Consider the following 20,536-nt stretch of genomic DNA (forward strand, 5'->3'; position numbering starts at 1 on the left):
GAGTCGGGGAATGAGGAACTGTGAGAAGTGGAGAAAAAATTCGACTGTGAAGCCGTCTGGCCCAGGGGCCTTGTCTTTTTGGAGGGTTTGAAGCGCTCTGAGTAGTTCTTGTTGGGATATATCAAGTTCTAATTGGGAAAGGTCAAGTGGAAAGTGAGATGGTTTTTGAATGGAGGAGAAAAATGTATCTAGAGAGTGGGAAGAGGGCTGGGTTTCAGAAGAGTATAAAGTTTATAAAAGGTAGAGAATTCAGTGAGAATGTCTGCGTCCGTATGTTTGAGTTTTGAGTCGGCGTCATAGATTGATTCAATGTTTAATTTGTTGTGTTTCACTTTGAGATAATTGGCCAATATCTTGCCAGCCTTATTTTTGCCTCCATAGAACTTGGCACTAGATTTTAATAAGTACAGGGATGCATCGTCCGTGGATTTTTTATTAAATTTCATCTTAGCGTTAACCAGGGCAGTTAGAGTTTGCTGTGAGCGGGAAGTGAAATAAGAATACTCCAATTTCTTGATATCCAGAAGGATGGCCTTGGTAAATTCGCGAGCAGCTCTACGTTTTTTAGCAACAAAGCCAATGATAAAATCTCTCGCTGCCGCTTTAAAGGCATCCCAGATGGTGTGTTTAGGGACAGGGGAGTTATCATTTAGGGAGAAAAATTTGTGGGAGAAAGAAGTGAAGGAAGCAGTAAATTTAGGATCGAGAAGGAGAGAATTGGTAAAACACCAGCGTTTAGGGCCTATTGATTTGGGTAAGATATCCAATTGAACTAATGTGGGGGCATGGTCAGAGAGTAAAATTGGACCAATTTCTGCATGAGTGAGAGTTTGGGCAATATTATGGGTGACAAAAATGTAATCAATCCGAGACTGGGAATGGTGACATGGAGAATAAAATGTAAATTCTTGGAGTTCCGGATTGCATAAACGCCAAGCATCACTGAGTTTGTGTTGGGAAATAGCTTGAGAGAAGGATTTATGAGGATTGTTGGGGATGAAGTGTGCTTTGGAGTTCCTATCGAGAAAGGGATCCAAGGGCTGATTGCAGTCTCCTGCAAGTATAAAATTATCATCAATAAATCTAGTGATGTGCTGGGAGAATGAGTGCCAGAAGGTGGGATCTCCAGTGGTAGGGGCGTAAACATTTAGGAGAGAAATTGGAACATTCTTGATAGCAAGTTTGGTATATATCCATCGGCCTTCAGCATCGGATTCTTGGGCAAGCAAGGAATGAGCAAGAGCTTTGTGACATAAAATTGCAACGCCATTACGTTTACCATCCCCAGGAGAGTAATAAACATCACCCACCCACCTTCTCTTCAATTTGACAGATTCTTCAGCAGATAAATGGGTTTCTTGTAAAAAAGCAATGTCCACATTTAAACGTGAAAGATGAGATAAAATTCTTTGTCGTTTGATAGGGGAGTTGACGCCCTTAACATTCCATGTGATTACTTTTAGAGACATATCATATCAAAGAAAAAGAAGAAAGCAAAAGAAAAGAAAGGAGGTGAAAATGAGACCCAGAGATTGAAACAGCCAAGGAGAATAAGAGAGTCGATGAAAATCAGTGTAATATAGGAGAGAGTAAAAGGCTGAGAAAAGAAGAGATAGGGTGAGGACAAGGAAGGCAGAAGCGAGTGATGTGGAGAAGATGATAAGGTATTCCAAGAAGTGATTAGAGTGATATGTAGAAGACAGTAATAGAAGAGTAGTCGAAAAACAAGAGAGAGAGACACCTGTGAAACAGAGGAGATTGGGGAACTTAAAAGCGAAAAGGATACAAGGAGGAAAGTGAACAACCGGGAAGAAAGGGAAAACATACTTACGAAGGGTAGAGATGGGGAGGGTTGATCACCAGGGGGAGGATACGCGAGGAAATGGATGAGGGGGGAGCGCCAGGCAAAGGAAGCAAGCGTCCAATGCAAACGAACCAACAGGTCGGGGGGAAGACGCCATATACATTGTAAAACCTGCAAGGAAGAGGGAGGAAAAACAATAATGAATGAGACGAATGAGAGAAGATGAGGAGAAAAACCTTAATAAATGACAAAAAGATATGTAAAGCAACGATAGTGAACAGTACTAACTAACAAACAGGGATACAAGAAAAACAACGGAGAGTGAGGGGACGAGCAGGAGAACAGGAAAATAAGAGTCGCCAGAAAACGTGGCATAAACAAACAATAATACATTCAACAGTGCACGACAAGCATGCAGATTAATTGGAACTTCAATGCTGCATCATGAAGAAATCATGGCGGGAAAGCTGACGAGGAGCTGGAAAAGTCCATATCAGAGGCCTGAGTTGCATTCAGAAAGCTGCGAAGATGAACAGGATCTTCATAAGTCGTAGTTTTGTTGTTGTAGGTCACTCTGAATAGGCAAGGGTGGAAAAGACCATATCTGGCTCCAATGGCACGAAGTTCTGGTCGCATATCCAAGAAGGCCTGCGACGAGTAGCTGTGGCTCTTGCGTAATCCTGCGCAAAGAAAAGATTGGAGCCCGACCATTGCAGTCGGGGTGAGGCACGAGCCGCTGCGATAACTTTGAGAAGGTCAGTATATTCTAAGAAGTACATGATGATACCTCTTGGTCGTGAAGAAGGAGATGAAGTAGAAGGAAGACGACCCAACCGATGTGCACTCTGGATGTTAAGCGTAGTATCCTCAGGTAGATGAAGAAGCTTGGGTAAAAATGATTTAAAGAAGGCAATGGGGACAGACCCCTCACAATTCTCCGCCAGGCCGTAGAGACGAAGATTATTGCGCCTGTTACGATTCTCCAATTCCTCGACCTGCTTTTGAAGAGAGGAAATTTGAGATTGCATGTGTGTTACTTTGGAGGATGACTCTTGTAGAGTAGTTAGAGAATGTTCCACTGTAGTCACTCTGGCATCCATCTGAGACCAATTGTCAGTAAGGACCTGCAACTTATTATTAGTATCTTCCATGAAGGGTCTGAGGGCACGGATCTCTTCCAATAACATCTCCATGGAAACAGCCGATGTGGACCCCGTCGGCGATGGAGGATTTTTTTTAAGGCGTTTTGTCGTGACCTTCCCTGGAGGTTGGATGGGTCGCTCCGTATTAGACTGCGACATTTGAGTAACGAGCCCTTGAGAAGCCTCGAGGTGCGCCAGTGCAGAGAAGACCTTGGAGTTTTTGATGAAGACACGACGTGGATTTTTGGAAGTGCGAGGGAATGGCTTCTTCTCCATGAAAATGAAGTTCAATAATATCCAGTACTAATCCAGAGGCAGTGAAGAGTGTGCGTTGGAGCTTCTGATTGGAAAACTGCGCAGGAAGCAATTATGCCAGGGAGTGAGGAAAATGAGTGGAGCAGCGACCAATTCGCTAATGGAAGTAGTTAACGCACTGATGATGGGAGCAGAGAACCACCATGGTGATGAAGTGTAGACAAATGGCACACTGTGGAGCAAAGGAGGTCCATCAAGGAGAGGACGGCATGAGTGCAAAGGTAGCAAGTAAAGGATAGCGTGCAGAAACCGTACTCAAAACTGCCCCAGGTGGTAGATAGTGCCAAATATGTGAGCCTGAGAGAAAGCAGCTCTTTTAGCGTGGTATTAACGGAGTCTGAATGTTCCTGCAGAGTACCTGAAGAGATATAAGTCTGTTTGCTGAAAATGGCCGCCAAGGAGATGAAAATGTAAATTAAACTTCCTAATATCCGTTGAAAGGTACCTTATGGCATTTACATGCAGGGGTGAAGCATAGATACAGAAAGTATCTCACCAGTAAGAGTTGGCGGTGCGTAGGGCTTTATGGCAGAGTCGCATTGGTGTAAAGCGGGAGCGCCGCAGTCCGCGCTGACAGAAAACAAAATGGCGGGCACGACTTTCACACAGACGCGCCCGCCGCAAAATCACCAAAAACGGCCATTCCGACGCTCAGAAGGGACCGCAGATGGAAGCCCTGTGCTCGCTGTCGTCTCCGGTCGTGGAGAAACTGCCTTGCAGGAGCAGGTAAGATGACAAAAGCGGCGAAAAACCCCCAGCGACCGGGAGCGCTCACATCTGCGCTGCCGTCCTCGCCGGGCGCCAAGCCACGCCCCCCCAACAAATGACTGATTGATTGATTGACTTTGTCTGGCTGTCGTGCAACGGATGCCAGAAAAGTGCATATTAAACCTGTCCACCCAGCTGTCTTAATCACCTGGGTGGAGAGGAAGCATATGCCCCCAGTGCTCTGGAGAGTGCCAAGAGAGCCTGCTTCATCCAATCCCGGCTCTCCTTTAATGCTGGGTAACAGCATGAGAGCAGTGGCAGAATTGGTTAGGGAAGTTGGCTGAGGCCCATGCTGAATGAGAGGAGAACACCGGGAGCAGAGCAAAGTAAGTGAATATTTTATTATACTTTTTTTTATTTTTTTAATGTGCACTAAATCGCTGACATGCATGAAATTAACTTTGTAACTTTAACATGATAATGTAATGCATGTCGGCAACTTAGGTAATGTAATTGTATGCAATCAAGCACTCACCCATTTGCCCTCCCAACCACATTCCGTAGTTGGCAGCCGCCACTGTTTGCCTTGTATTTTCCAGTCCTGCTCCTCACTGTATCTTGTATTGTTAGTCATATTGTTGGTATGGGAGTTTGATCAATGAATGAAATGAAAGTGAAGAAAAAATCTTGTTGTTACTGATGCTTGTTCTTTGCCAGCATTAAAACAATATCAGTGCCCACTTGGAAGGTGGTTAGTTCTTTTTTCTTCTACTACAAAAAGTGCTAGCTGATCTTAGAAATGAAACGTTTTTTAAACGAGGAGTAATTATGAACTGATAGCCAATTTTGCATCAGCAGTCTCATTTTAGAGATTGTGCTTAAACTGCAAGCAGCATCTTACTTGAGAAAACATTTAAGGTAAGCATTGTACACTGAACATCCCAATTAAGGGAACTGAGATAAGCTACAAATGATTGACTCTAAAACATTCAATATGGGCAAGGTACTGAGCTATGAATAATCAATAAGCAGATGTCAAGTGAGTAAATGCAATATTTCAGAAGAATGTGGCAGTATTTGCTACATAGTCCATAGATGACATGGTCAAATGTTACCCTTCCCAAATCCCTTTCTCACTCGTGAAATGAATCAACTGAAAGAGCAGTGACAGAATTGTGCCTTGAGGGGCCCAACAAGACAAGAGCAATTTATCAGAGGCGTAATCGCAGTGGCTCGCTTTGTGGGACCTGTCTCCAGCCGGAGCAAACCCCTCCCCGCTCAGTGTCCCAAACGTATGAGGGGTGGCACAGTTTATTTTAATGTACTACCACAGTTCAGTCACCAATGTTCAGCGATGCACAAAAGAGAGAAATACACAGCATTGCAGGTTTAACTAACACAGCGGAAGAAGTAATTATACTGTTTTTATGGAACATTGCTCAAGAAGTTTGAGATTCAATACATGTAACCTGATTCTGCCCCAAAATTAAGATAGTTTTAACACCAGGACGAGTTTTTTGATTAAATAAATACAAGTTTAATTACAATGATGCACTTAATAAAATTTTGTTGAACTAAAAAAAAAAAAAAAAAAAAAAAAATTACAATGATGCACTAGATATGATGAAAGACTATGGCATCTTTATGGCTGTGACTTATACAGGGAAAAATAATTATACAATTTCGTAGGTTACCTCTTGACCAGTGTTCATGGTGCCAAAAGAGCTAATTTGCTTTTGGGTGTACAGAGGTCAAGGAAATTCAGAGCAGAGTGATGCTGGCTTCAGGAATGTAATGGTGCTTGTGGTGATATGATCAAATATGCGGGAGAAGCAGATGATGAAAAGGCAATGAAATACTAGAACCAACCAATAAAACTGCGGGTTGGTAAGGGATGCTTATTAGTGGATTGGAGAGTCAGTGGGTGTTGGGGTTCCAGTATAGGCAGGTGTGAAAGTGCCTGTAATCGTCAAATGCTGCTATTGTACATCTGTACTTGACCTTGACAAATCATTTATTAGCAATCTCCAAATGATTCACTTAAACATGGGTATAAACCGGCTACTGGTGGTGTGACGTTTGCAATCTTAATGATCAATTGCCATCAGGACATTGTCACAACTGTATCTCTGTCACGGGCAAGATAAAACTCATATTCATGATCCTAAGGGAGCATTCCCAAAATTGGCAGGGGTGTAGCTGGACGAGCCAAGTCCCTGCTGAGTAAAACTATACAATGCATACAATTGAAATTGCACTAATGAAAAGTATAAATGCATGCGTTGATGCACACAATAAAAATGTTGTGCATTAAAAGTGCAGTTGCAAATGAGAAACTAGGACTTTACAAAAGAGCCTAACTACTCCCTGCAAATAACAAGGGCCTGATTACGAGTTTGTCGATCCATGGGACCATTGAACCCGTGGTGGAGGTGTGGTGGTGGTTGGGGACTGCCGCACCAGTGGTCCAACTACCATACTCCACATACGACGATCTGACTGTTGTGAGGCCACTGCAACCACCAGGAAACTGTAATCACAGGTGCTCTTGATGGTGCACTGCCGCACCCCCAGGCATAATATGAGTTTCCTCACTGTCGGCAGTTTCATTGTGCTGAGTACGCCTTTAAAATGCTGTTGGAGGGAAACAAGGGGTTGCCTCAGGCAAGTGGGAGGCAATCACACCCTTTCCAGCATGGCATGATGTTGACAGTCCATGCTGTGCAGGAACAGGCTTTGATGTTCAGATTGTGGTGCTTTTTAAAAGGCACCAGCGTGGGAATGTCAAAGGACCAGCCACCAGACTACAAAAGTACTTGCGGGCAGCTAGCAGCCCCGTTTGGCAGTCCTGGAGTGGGGCGGTGGCATGACGGTCCCTTCCAGGACTGACAAAGACGTAATTGGGCCCCAAGTCTCCTAGTTATCCATGACTAATCATAGCTTACACTGTGAATACCAAAATGGTCTTGAATGTTCTCTAGCTTGAGACAAAACTCTGCAGGAGGGAAATTCTCACTGTTTAAAATTAAGCTCAATCTTGTAATTGTACAGCAAAGTGCACTACGTTTAATGTCTAATATAAGTTGTGTACTGTTCTGGGTAAGACCCTCCTTACCAGTGAGCTAAAAATGTACAGTAATGAGATGAAACCACCAAAGAAGATAATAACTGGAAAAGTAAGAAATATAGTCAAAGGTTCAATAATTAAGTTACCAGGGACTCACAAAGCGGAATAAGAGTAGAATTAATCCTAATAAATGAATTACTATTCTTTTATTTGTGTTACAATAAACTTTTTGATTTAGGAGACTTGCTGTTCTGTTGTTGTTAAGCCATAATGTGTTTCATCCCTTATTTGCCCGCAGGCCTTGGGCTTTTTTAATGATTGCTATATATGGGTTGTGCCGAGTAGGTTGGTGTCATTACTTCGCCTCTAAGTGCTAACTCATTTTTAAGTGTTAAATGTTATATTGATTTTTTTAATAATAGGTCTGACAGAGCTAGAAATCAGAAATGCCCTGAAGCCATGGTAGTCCTAGGTACCTAACATTCGATGTAAAACTGTACCAGGGTTGCTTTCACTTCATAGAGCCAGTAACTACTTTCTTTGGGGTAGGAAATGCAAAAAGGATTAATTTTCATCAAGTTCTGTGTAAGGTGTGTCAAGAACATTGCCTACACTTGATCGCAGAGTCATTAAGAATTTTAGGTCCGGCCCAAAGAGAACATTAACTGTTCCATACCACCTGTTTTTCAAAAAAGCATAACTGTTGGTGTGTTTGGAAGTCCAGCAGGACTTTGGCCTAGCAGAACCAGACCAGGAAGCTGTTGTAGATCCAGAAAGATCTGCCTTCCTATAGTACTTATGAGAGGAAGAGGCAGCCCGGCAACAAAAGGAGACCATCCCTCATTCCTCTGAAGTCTCTTGCCCTACAAGGTGAGGAAAACTGCGTGTGTGTCAAAATGTAACAAAATTACATCCTCTCCTTCTAGTGTTGGCTGGCGTATCATGCAGGACAGGAAAGGCTCAAACTACACCATATTTTGATTTGAATTTACATTGTTTATTGAGATGTGGGTTGATGTGGTACAGGGGTCAGTTGTCACCAAGAAGAACCTAGCAAGACCAGACATTTCCGAATACCAGTCACCAGGAGGTTTCATGGTGCTGTTCTTTCTATAGATTCGACTAATGTCGGCAAATGTCAAACTTTAGGTGAATCACTGAGTTTTCTTACCTTTTTGTGTGTAAAATGTCATGAATCTTTAAGTGTAGTTTTCTCAAAAGGAAACATCCAAAACCATGATCACTGATAGTCTTCAAATTTCTATTCCAGCTACTGATAGGTAAAACCTACTAACTTCAGGCATTTCTAAAAACTGGAGAAATGGGTCAGTTCAGGGTGGTGTGGACTGCCGACCCGAATGCCCTAAACATTTCTGACCCAAAAGCCCTGCAAACAGAAGGCTTTCCTACAAAAACAGAACTTACTCATTGTTCTCTTATGAAAGATCCACATTTTGTGACCATTGCCAGTAGTCACACGTCCATCCATGGAACAGGCTATGAAAAGTCTATATAGCATCATTGAGGTCCTCATATGATCACAAAGTGGCATGTTCTGGTCATTTGCACTCGACCCACCAACACTTGTGGGCTACAGTTTTTGTTTTGTTAGATTAAATGACTTTTGTCTCTGGCCAGACATTCTGGAGATTTCTGTCAGGGATAATTGATAAACGTTAATGTTTACCCATACTTTGACACTTGTAGGGGATTCTGAGTTTGATAATGAGTGGGATCCCTGCTAACCACATCATCCAGGATTCTCCTGACTTTGGTAGGTTTAAGACCGTTGGTTCTCTGGGTGCAGACTGACCCTGGAGCCAGACAATGCATTCAGCTTTTGGGCATAGTTTTGTTTTTTTCAATGCACCATGCTAAAGCGATCAAGCAGAGATCAGTACAATTCTCCATGTCTCTAGTTTTCAGAAATACCAGGGTTTGTAAGAATTCTCTTTGTGTCAATTATCCCAAGGCTCAAATATTGCAGCAATCTACGTCTATGCACCTTCTATTAACATCAAATAACCACTGTACCGGCCATTTCCTGTACATTATGATAGACCTACACACACAAGATGACACTCTTTCTAGCAGTCAAAACCTGGGATGATATGTGGTAGGACTTTTGCCTCTGGTGGTGAAATTTCACCACTTCATAAAAGTCAGTAATTAGTTCTTTTCAGCAACAATTGCCATGTGCAGAACATTGTAGATGAAGAAAGGATGTACAGTGTGTGAACGTCACTCCTCCTTAGATTGACCAAGGTCTCTAGTCTTCAGTAATGTCTGCAGGATGATGTTTTAATCAACGATGCAATGGTATAGAAATACCAGCTTTTTTTCAAATATCAGCGACAAACCTAGAATATAAAGCCCTTGACACATGGTTTCAGCTTTAGAGTATTCATCAAAACTGTTTTATGGGAATTTACCAATGTGCTCTTGTTAGAAATAGGGTTTCTGAGTGGCAGAGGTGTGCGCCCTGTCCAAGTATAAATGACAATCCGAGTCATGGTAAGTCACAAACATGCCCTAAATTAATTCAATTGAAAGTAGAAGTGTTGCTAGGTATTCCCTTCACCTCTGCGGAGTAGGAGCTGTTAGAACTGGGGGTCTCTAGTTGGTAGAGGTAGGTACCACTGTCCAAATAGGGACCCTTCATTCTAGTCAGGGTAAGGAGAAAACCCTCTGAGATAACCCCTGCTCACCCTCTAGGTAGCTTGGCACGAGCAATCAAAGCTATTCAGGAGGCATTGTGTAAAGTATTTGTACCAACACTCACAGTAACACAGTGAAAACACCACAAACTGACTTCACAACAGTTTAGAAAAATAAAGGTATTTAATCTAAACTACACAAGACCAAAACGACAAAAATCCAACATACACAGTTCAAGAATATGGTTTCAAAAGAGTTCTTAAGGTTGCGATAAAGTTCTTTAGGTTGCAATAAAATTCTTTAGGTTGCGATAAAATAATCCACAGTTGCGTGAAAAGTTCACAGTTGCGTCACGTTTCAGACACAGCACCTTTAGTTGCGACAAAGTTCCAAAAGCAGAAGCTTATGCGGTGGAAAACAAGCGATGCGTTGCTCCTGAGAACATGGGAAGGCGTTTGCGACAGCCCCGCTGCAGCAGCGGGCGTGATGCGACGAATCCAGTCTGTATGGGGAGGAAGGCCACTTGTATGGATTCCGATGCGTAGGTTCTGTAGGAAGTTTGTTCTTGCAAAGGCACGATGCGACAATCTCGTAGGGGCTGCGACAATCTCCTGGGCGACGATGCGCGATCCAGCGGCGATCTCTGTCTCGCAGCTCCTCGATGCGATTATCTGTGACGATGTTCGCAGCGACGTGATGCGGTCCGCAAGCAATCTGTGCAGCGTTCTCACCCAGCGACGACAGCCTCTGCGACGACACTCGCAGCGATGTTAGTCTTCCCGCACCAGTATGGTGCTTCCCGCAATCGAAGGATGCTACGGCTCTGGCAGCGGTAACAGGCGCTGCAACGATCTCGGCCTTCGTAGCGGTGGGAATTTCCTTGCACTGTTGGGGATGCGCTCCGCAGTGAGCGATGCAATAACTTTTGTGTAGCAAAGTCTCTCAAATCTTGGTTCCCAGCTTCCCAGCACAGGTACAACTTCCAGAGGCACCACACATGGGCCACACACTCCAGGAAGGACAGAACTCTCTCAGTAGAGCTCAGGGGAAGCTGGGGGTGAAGTCCTGTTGTTTCTGGGACTTCAGAATAGGGAGCCAGCTCTTCTCAGGCCCTTGGAGATTCCTTCAAGACAGGGGACACAGCACAACAGCAAAGTCCTTCCCCTCTCCTTGGCAGCAAAGCAACAGGTCAGTCCAGCAGAGCAACAGCAGGACAGTCTTCCTTCTTCAGATTCAGCTTTCTCCTTGGCAGAGGTTCCTTCTTGATTCCAGGATGAGCTAATTTTCTGTTGTTAGGGGTCCTGTACTTATACCCCTAAAAGTCTTTGTTCTCTTTGTGCAAGTGGGCCCTGAGCCTGGTCTGAACCAGTTCTGGGTCTTGAGCACTTTGTTTTCCTCTCCTTTCCTTTCAGAGTGAGGGGCAGGGTCGTCAGCCACCCAGCAGGAGGTGGAGCCAACATTGTGGAAGGCAGGCACAGCCCTATTCAGGCCCAGGTGCTTTCTTCTCCCACCACTCAAGTTGCAAATGCAGTCATTCAGCCTAGGGCTGACTCAGCCAGCCTCCTGGGGAATCCCCAGCCCCTGTCACTCTCAAACCAGACAGTCAATACACAAACAGGCCAAGGCACACAGAAAGGTCAGACAATAGAACAGCAACTTTCTAAAAGTGCTGTTCTCAGACACAGGATTTAAAAACAACCTTTCCTAAAAGATGTGTTATTAAATTCTGAGTTCAGGGATACTAGACTCTTATGTCCTATCTTGTTCCTCTGGAAAGAAATGCTGGTAGCAACTGTAGCCAGCATCCCCTATGTTAACCTATGGAGCAAGATAGCCTTACAATAGTGAAAAACGAAATTGGCTGTGATTCACTACCAGAGCAGGTCACCTGCACCAGTACATGCTCTACCTTTCACATACACTGCACCCTGCCCAGGGGGGTACCTTAGGCCTTCCATAGGGGTGACCAATGTGCACATAAATGGAAGGGTTAGGCCTGGTCAGTGCGGACACTGACCAGGAGGACATGGCAGTTCACAGACTGAGCACAGGCACTGCGGTGGCAGGCTTGAGACACCATTTAAGGGCTACACATGTGGGTGGCACCATCAGTGCTGCAGGCCCACTAGTAGCATTTGTCATCACCAGCCCTGATACACCCAGTGCACTTTACTAGGGACTTTGTGGTGATACAAATATGCCAATCATGTATATCCAATCACAATATCAATTTACACGGAGAGCATATGCACTTTAGCACTGATCAGCAGTGGTAAAGTGCGCAGAGTCCTATTGCCAACAGCCACGGTTCAGGAAAAATAAGGGAGGAAGAAGCAAAAAGTTTGGGGATGACCCTGCAAGAAGGGCCAGTTCCAACAGGAGTGATATCTGATTGGCTGAGGTGTTCTAAGGAAACAATGTACAAAGGAAACAATGTGCGAAGGAAACAATGTGCAAAGTATTTGTGCAACACTTCAATTAGTAAAACAGTGCCAAAACTACACAAAAAGATCCCACACCAGGTTAGGAAAATAGAGCTCAATTTAGTAGATAAAATTAGATCAAATTGACAAAAATCCAACAACTAGAACCGGAGATATTGATTGCTGAAAAAATAAGTCAAAATAGCGCCAAAAAGCCCTAAGAACCTACAAGGGACATCTCGTCGTGCCAGACAGATGCAAAGTCAAAATTTCAGGCCAGCCACGATGGAGCATGGTTCAGCTACAGGAATCAGATTGGGCCCGCTGAGCGATAGTACCTTGGTCCCGGCTCTGACCAGGTTGAAATGCCAGTCGACCGAGAGTCTGCAGGTTCACAGAGGGTGATACCTCATTGTCAATCCAAGCGTTCAGCAGTTATGCACTCGTCCTGGTGGTACAACAGCAACGATGCATAGACGCTGATGCGATGCAGAGTTTCACCTTCAACTTCGATGCTGTTATCGAGGGAGATGTGTGGACTTCACCGAAAGAGCGATGACCAGTGGTGGTTCAAAAGGCAGAGCGATGCGTTGATTCTGTTCCTCATAACAGGAGTGAAGTGCCAGATGCAATCTATGCAGTTTCAAAGATACGTTGGTGACAACCATGCAAATATGGCAATGTGCCTGTTCCGTCTCCACAGCAGTGATAGGTTGAACAAGCACCTTAGGCTCACTTCCAAGGGTCCAGGATTGGAGTGGTACCACTTAGGCAGAGCCAAATTACAGATGGCAGAGTCTAGGTGCTGAAGCAGGATAGTTGAAAGTATTTTATGTCCCTGAGACTTCAGATCAGGAACAAAAGCCAGTAAGGCCTTGGAGTAACCCTGGGTTCATGTGATGTAGACCAGTCCTTCTCAGTCCATTCTGGAAGGGCAGCAGGCAGCAGGTCAGCACAGCAAAAAAGCAGTTCAACCTTAGCAGCAGTCCAGCTGAGTGACAGTCCTTCAGGAGCACAGCAGTCCTTCTTCCGGGCAGAGTCTTCACAGGTCTAGCAGTGTACTGAAGAGTGGGCATGAGAGCCATGTTTTTACATTCTGGTGCCCTGCTCCCAGAAGGTGGGAGATGGTTCTGGAAAGGTACTTTGAAGTTCTGGGAGTTTCCTACATCCCCTGCCCTAGCATCAAGCTGGCTGCACAGGCAGTACAGGTTTCGTAGACCTATTGTTAGGAGACAGGATGCAGCCTATTCAGGTGCTAGTGGGGCTAGTTCATGGCTCATTAAGGCTCAACTAATCCCACTATTGTCTGATGGTTTGGTTGAAATTCACAAAGTCTGTCACCTATGCCAAGTCATGTGACTTAAAACAGGCTGCTGGCACAAAACGTTGAGTGTATGATATCCCCAGAAACCTTCAGCAAAATAAAATTGAACTGGAACACCACTGCTTTGAACAATGCCTTGTTTTTCCAAATAAGCTATTGCACGTGTATACCATATAGGTTAATTTAGAAATGTCGACTGTAATAGTGTCCGCTTTCACATATGCCTGTATGTTGCAAATTCCCGCGGATGATGCCGGATGATGCCGCAACTACAATCCCCATGAGCCTTCATCCCGTTTGGCCGAGAAACAGGAAGTCTGAGTAAAATACTTGCATGGTATTCCATCGACACCCAGTGATAGAAATGGAAGCCGGCAAACTATTGCGCTAATACTTGAAGGCAAAAGTAACACGCCGGCCACTGTAGCGATCGCACGAGAGGTGTATCAAGCAGGACAGGTGAGAGGAGCAGTCATGAGCTAAAAGCAGCTTTTGAGCGCATAGGTTAAGCAGCCGCTTTATATTAATGGCTCTCTGGTTATTTGCAGACAGTGTGGACTTAAGGAGGAGAGGATAAGAACAGTATGGAGCAATAAATCTCCGCTATCCAAAGAATGATTCAGGTACGAACAAAAGTGGGACACACATAATATATATATATAAAATTCTTCGAAAGGAAGTACTGACATGGACTCCCTTTCAATAGATTCAACGATCTAATAGAGCGCGCAAGTGAAAATCCCTGCAGCATAAGCATTAAGCCACAGCATTAAGGTATGTGAGATGGGGCGATGTGATATATGGATGTCAAGAACAACATGACTATAGACTGAGGCCATTTGAATGGTTTGTTCTTATAGGGAACACGCGGTGCATCTTGCTGCCTATATTTGGAGCTCTGAGGTCTCATAGGATTGCCAAAAAGACAAAAAACAAAGGTATGTGATACCACAAAGTGGAGATGCCGTTGTGGTTTAGAAGTTTGAGGTTGGAATAGTGATTTTGTATTTTTGATGTTTTTGTAGATATGTCCAATATGTTGTCACTAAGGAGCCCTGATGAAAGCCCGCAAAGAAAACAGTGAGGCTAGAAACGTGTAGGCATAATCAATCTATGATGTCAAATAGTTGAATTATAAATCAGGATAAGTGAATTGACTAAATCAGAGCTTTTTGTACATACATATATGCCCTAGCAGGATGAGGCGCATGTTTGTATATGTGGATAAATATATCTGATATATATTTGTAGGGCGTCATAATTGTTTTCCAGTCCTTGGCATATGGTTTATAAATGATGATAGCAAAATGTCATAAATGGTGTATGTTGTCAAAAAATGTCAATGTCATTAATGTTTAATGTTGTAGATATTGTGTTTTTGATATATGTGTATTCCTAGAAAGAAGAGAATTTCCTAATCAAAATAAGAAACAAAAGTAGAAAAAATAGGGTAAATAAATAACCCGACCACAAAAAGTATATAGTGTGGTTACTTTTTCACAGAAATAGGATTCCAGGTCTTGTTTTTGTTTGTACACTTATAAATGGCCCTACCTGGGTCCTGCTTGTCGGGCCTAACCCCTATCTTGGTTCAACTTTCTAAAAGTGGCATTTTCACATTATAATGATACATTTCATAGATATCAAACATGGGATATATACCTTCATTCATTTAGGAATAACAGTTTATTAAATGTCATAAGGAATCTCCAAAGTTATCCTATGCAAGGGGTAGGCCTCATAGTAGTGAGGGGGTATTTGGGGGGGCTCGCTGGGCCCCCGCAGTCCTGTGGCTTTACTTAGGTTGGGGTGGGGGGTTCACTAGGCAGTGGAAATAGGTCCTGGGAGTATTTGTTAAAAAAATAATAGCGGTGGCTTGCTGGGGCCCTGCAGTCCCGGGGCTTCACTCATCTTGGGAGGGGGGTGCAGTAGGCTGTGGAAATTATATCGGGAAAACAACAATGCGCCGTATTGCGGCCTTTCTTCAATATAATGTGGAATAATGTTTATTTATTATGCAGTGTTCACTTTTGTTACGGATAGAGTCACTTTGTTACAGGAAATGTATTAATATGTGGGAGCGCGTGTTCTGTATGTGTGCACGGAACAAAATGTACTTTAATTGGCTGAGGTGTTCCAACAACAAGCTTAATGTTCTTTGGGTGCGAACCATCGAAAGTAGAATTGTTACCTGCCATTCACTTCTCCGCAGAGTAGCAAGGACATCTAATTGACTCACATGTTGTAAGGCGGACCTTCCTGATCTTAATGTTGATTGGTTGCGAACTCTTGAAAGTAGAAGTGTTGCTAGGTATTCCCTTCTCCGCTGCGGAGTAGGAGGGACATCTGATTGGCTGACGTGTTCTAAGGAGGAGCTTCCAGAGCCTAATGTTGATTGGTTGCAAACTATTGAAAGTAGAAGTGTTGGCCGCCATTCACTTGCGCTCCGCGGAGTAGGAGGGACATCTGATTGGTTGACGTGTTCCAAGGAGGACTTTCCCAAGCTTAATGTTGATTGGCTGTAAACCATTGAAAGTAGACATGTTGTCAGTCATTCCCTCTCCCCGGAGTAATAGGGATATTTCATTGGGTAATGTGTTCCAAGCTGGACCATCTGAAGCTTAATTTTCATTGGCTGTGAAGCATTAAAAGTAGAAGTGTTGGCAGCTATTCCCTTCTCCTCTGCGCAACAACATGGACATTTTATTGGCTAAAGTGTTCCCAGCACAAGTTATTGGGTGGGAATGGTTCACTGCTGTCAGTCATTTTGTGACGCATTTCCAAAGGAGTACGGGGAAAGAAAGTAGTAGAGGGGAGGGTAGGAACACTATTAACTCTGTACAGTGGTCACAAGGTGGTGGACAGGGATTACTTAGGTAAAAATTGTTTTTATATATTTTAAGAGCCATTTATATAATTGCCATGGGATGTACAAATCACGGCTGAAAAATAACAGTGTCTTGCTATTTTCTTTTTATCAAGTTTTTCAGGTGGGATACTTCGCAGGAGCACTATTTACTTATAATGTGGTGTTTACTTTTCTGACGGGGAGGTGTGGTTGCACAGGAAAAATTTCAGTCTTGGTGTGAAAGAGTTTTTATTTAGCAGTTACAAATAATTTTTCTTCGGAAACTGACGCTGTATATATCAAAGGGGTGACAAATATAAATGGAAATTCATAAAATATCAGTTAAGAGTGGCCCCACTCTCCTTTTTTCTCCTATACTTTGTAAAAGTGTTGCCCCATATTCTTGATAATATAAGAGGACATCAGGTACTTTTAGATAAAGTAGAAAAGAAGTTCTACAACAAACACTCCCGCACTACATTTTCTGAGGTCAGAAGAACAAGTAAAAAACAGTTAAGCACAAATAAATTCATATTAGATAGAAATATATGTATTATCATTTTTCAAATTTGTATTTTGTAGAATTCAGGAACGTTCTTATGTAGTGCTTAGAGACCACACACTGTTCCACTAACAAATCACATAAACATTTAAGAGTATAAAGGATAGTACTATTATAATATACAGTACAGGTCCTATATATTCTATAGGGAGAAGGTGAATAGGAACCACAACTGAGAAAAATGGAAATTACAAAATATCATTCAGAAATGTAGGGTTTATCAAACGTTTGAAGTAACAAAGTATGTATGAAAGCTAAATAATTTTATACTGAAATTTCATAAAATGTTCTCACTGAAAATATATCTGATCAAGTAAGATGTAAAGGTTAGTAAGCTGTATTACAAGTGGTGCCTACAAATCTCCAATTCTCCTGTAACAATAGGACAGCCTATTATAATATAACAAATGACACCATTGTTAAACAAAACAGAAAAGGAAAATAAAGTTATGAATAGAACAGAAGATCCATACTGAAATACTTTCGAGCTGTAATTATTTTCTGAGCTTCTTTTCTCCAAGACTTCGAAAAGTTTGATGTTCATGGCGACAGGTCATAAACTCCTCTGAGATCAGTGTACTGTGAAATTATAGTAAACATATTCACAGTATATGATCAAAAGGGGGGAACAGACTAAAAGCTAGAACCTGGTGATGTTGCTTAATATCTTTAGTCTTTGTGTCGACGGTTCATAAACTCCTCTGAGATCACCATGAATATTCATATTATAATACACATATTAACAGTATATGATTCCTAGGGGAAAACAGACTAACAACTGGAAGGTGGTGACGTTAATTGTAAATGTTTCGGGTTTGCGCCGACGGATCACCAACACCTTTAAGGTCAAATACAGTGTCAATATTATAATATACAAAGTCACAGTATATGAGCTCAAAGGAGCCAGAAAAGCAGCAATGTTTGCTGTAATATGTCTGTTTCTGAAAACAAGTTGCTGACGTTACAGATAAAAAGGCAAAAACATGCAGACATTTTTTCTACATATAAATGTTTAAATATTGACAAATAGCTACGTATTATAAATATCTACTATGCCATAATCAAACAACTTACAACTCCAGAATATGTTTTCTTGACGCGAAACAGGAATACAATGCTAGAAAATGGAACCTGCATTACCGAATGGACACAGAGAAATAACTCGCGAAAACAAAACTAATTGCACAACGGGTGTGGTTTATATAGTTTTTTGTTATTGAATAATATATGGAAGGAAGATGCGGCTCCGCCCATTTAGACGTCACGTTTTACAGTTTACACATGTTCACAATTTAACTGTTTAACTTGTGCAGTGGTTGTGAAAAGTTACAAACTTTGAAGCTGTAAAGTTTCGATTTCCATTGTAACATGTATAAGGTCCTTAATATCTACATACGTTGGGGAGTTTAAAAAGTGTTACCCGGTAAACTATGTCATTTGCATTCTCATGATTAAAACCATCTGAATAGAAGACATAATAAAATATTGCTCAAAATAGATGAAATCAATCAATCAATCAGCAGTTTTTGTATAGCGTGCTACTCACCCAGTAGGGTCTCAAGGCGCTGGGGGGGGGGGGGTCCGTTACTGCTCGAAAAGCCAGGTCTTGAGTTGTTTCCTGAAGGAGAGGTGGTCCTGGGTCAGCCGTAGGTGGATGGGGAGGGAGTTCCATGTCTTGGCCGCCAGGTAGGAGAAGGATCTTCCTCCAGCGGTGGCTTTGCAGATCCGTGGTACGGCGGCGAGGGTGAGGCTGGACGATCGTAGCTGGCGGGTGGGCGTGTAGAAAGTGAGGCGGTTGTTGAGGTACTTCTCATGATTAAAACCATCTGAATAGAAGACCTAAAAAATATTGTTCAAAATAGATGAAATCAATCAGCAGTTTTTGTATAACGCGCTACTCACCCAGTAGGGTCTCAAGGCGCTTGGGGGGGGGGTCCGTTACTGCTCGAAAAGCCAGGTCTTGAGTTGTTTCTTGAAGGAGAGGTGGTCCTGGGTCAGCCGTAGGTGGATGGGGAGGGAGTTCCATGTCTTGGCCGCCAGGTAGGAGAAGGATCTTCCTCCAGCGGTGGCTTTGCGGATCTGTGGTACGGCGGCGAGGGTGAGGCTGGCCGATCGTAGCTGGCGGGTGGGCTTGTAGAAAGTGAGGCGGTTGTTAAGGTACTTTGGGCCCATGTCGTGGAGAGCCTTGTGTGGGTGGGCGAGGAGTCTGAACGTGATCCTCTTGTTGACGCGGAGCAAGTGCAGGTCTCTCAGGTGGGTCGAGATGTGGCTGTGGCGAGGGATGTCCAGGATGAGTCTTGCGGAGGCGTTCTGTATGCGCTGGATTCTTTTCTGTAGTTTGGCAGTGGTTTCAGCGTAGAGGGTTTTCCCCGTAGTCCAGTTGGCTGGTGACGAGAGCCTGGGTGACCGTCTTCCTTGTTTCGGTGGGGATCCATTGGAAGATCTTATGGAGCATGCACAGGGTGTTGAAGCACGATGACGACACGGCGTTGACTTGTCTGGTCATCGTGAGGGAGGAGTCCAGGATGAAGCCCAAGTTTCGTGCGTGATCCGTTGGCTTGAGGGTGGTGCCCAGGACAGGGTGCCACCAGGAGTCGTCCCAGGCGGAGGGCGATGATCCCAGGATGAGGACTTCCATCTTGTCTTAGTTTAGTTTCAAGCGGCTGTTCTTCATCCACTCGGCGACGTCTTTCACCCCTTTGTGTAGGCTGGCTCTAGCAGTGGCGGGGTCATTGGTGAGGGAGAGGATCAGCTGGGTGTCGTCGGCGTAGGAGATGATGTTGAGGTTGTGTTGGCGTGCGATGGTTGTGAGGGGGCTCATGTATGCGTTGAAGAGGGTGGGGCTGAGTGAGGATCCTTGTGGTATGCTGCAGATGACTTCAGTGGCCTCGGATCTAAACGGGGGGAGGCAGACTCTCTGGGTTCTTCTGGCGAGGAACGAGATGATCCACTCCAGGGCCTTCCCTTGGATACCGATGTTGCTGAGGCGTTGGGCTAGGGTGCGGTGGCAGACAGTGTTGAACTGTAGAAAAAGGGTAGGGCTATGACCTTCTTCAAGATTTGCCCGGCGCTAACCGCCTTTGTACCATTCAAATTACCAAGCAATGAGGCAGGCGCCGGAGACCAGAAGGCAGGAAACAGAAGTTTTATTCCGACGGAGCAGAACACATCAGATCAGACAACAAGGTATCGTCTCGAGGTGCTCTAACAGCCTCTCTGAGGCCTGGCCTCTTATACCCTGGTTTATGACATGTGAGCATTCTTTATTGCATAAAGGACTCTTTAAACTTATGAAATGACATCCCCATAATCCTCGTGTCAAACCCACCCCCACATACATCCACAATAGAGGTCCTCGCCCTGCTGATAACAGGAGGGGGCTATCACGCGGCTGAGTGTTCCGCCGATTCTTAGGATGTGTGCGCCTGATCGTATCCCATGGGGTGGGGAGGCCATGATCAATAGTGGGTCCTTTGAAGAGGAGCGACTCCATACAATAAGGGGCAGTAAATGGTATCTCCCGGCTTAGGCGATGGCCTCGGACCTGTGTGGACAGTCGGACTCGGGGGAAGGGGTCATCAAAGGAGTGGTATTCATGCCGCGTGGACAATCAAGCGCGGAGGGATGGTTTATCAACAGAGGGGTATTCATGGAAGGAGAGGGGGTGTTGGTCAGGCGCGAGCAT

General features: G+C 43.9%; 1 protein-coding gene across 1 annotated transcript in view; it reads left to right on the forward strand.

Moving 5' to 3' along the window:
• Positions 1 to 20,536, forward strand: part of THSD7B (thrombospondin type 1 domain containing 7B) — a 1,756,834-nt gene that overhangs the window by 101,755 nt on the left and 1,634,543 nt on the right. The gene's annotated exons all lie outside the window — the stretch shown is intronic.

The sequence above is a fragment of the Lissotriton vulgaris genome, chromosome 2_1, assembly GCF_964263255.1.
Source record: "Lissotriton vulgaris chromosome 2_1, aLisVul1.2, whole genome shotgun sequence".
Lineage (NCBI taxonomy): Eukaryota > Metazoa > Chordata > Amphibia > Caudata > Salamandridae > Lissotriton > Lissotriton vulgaris.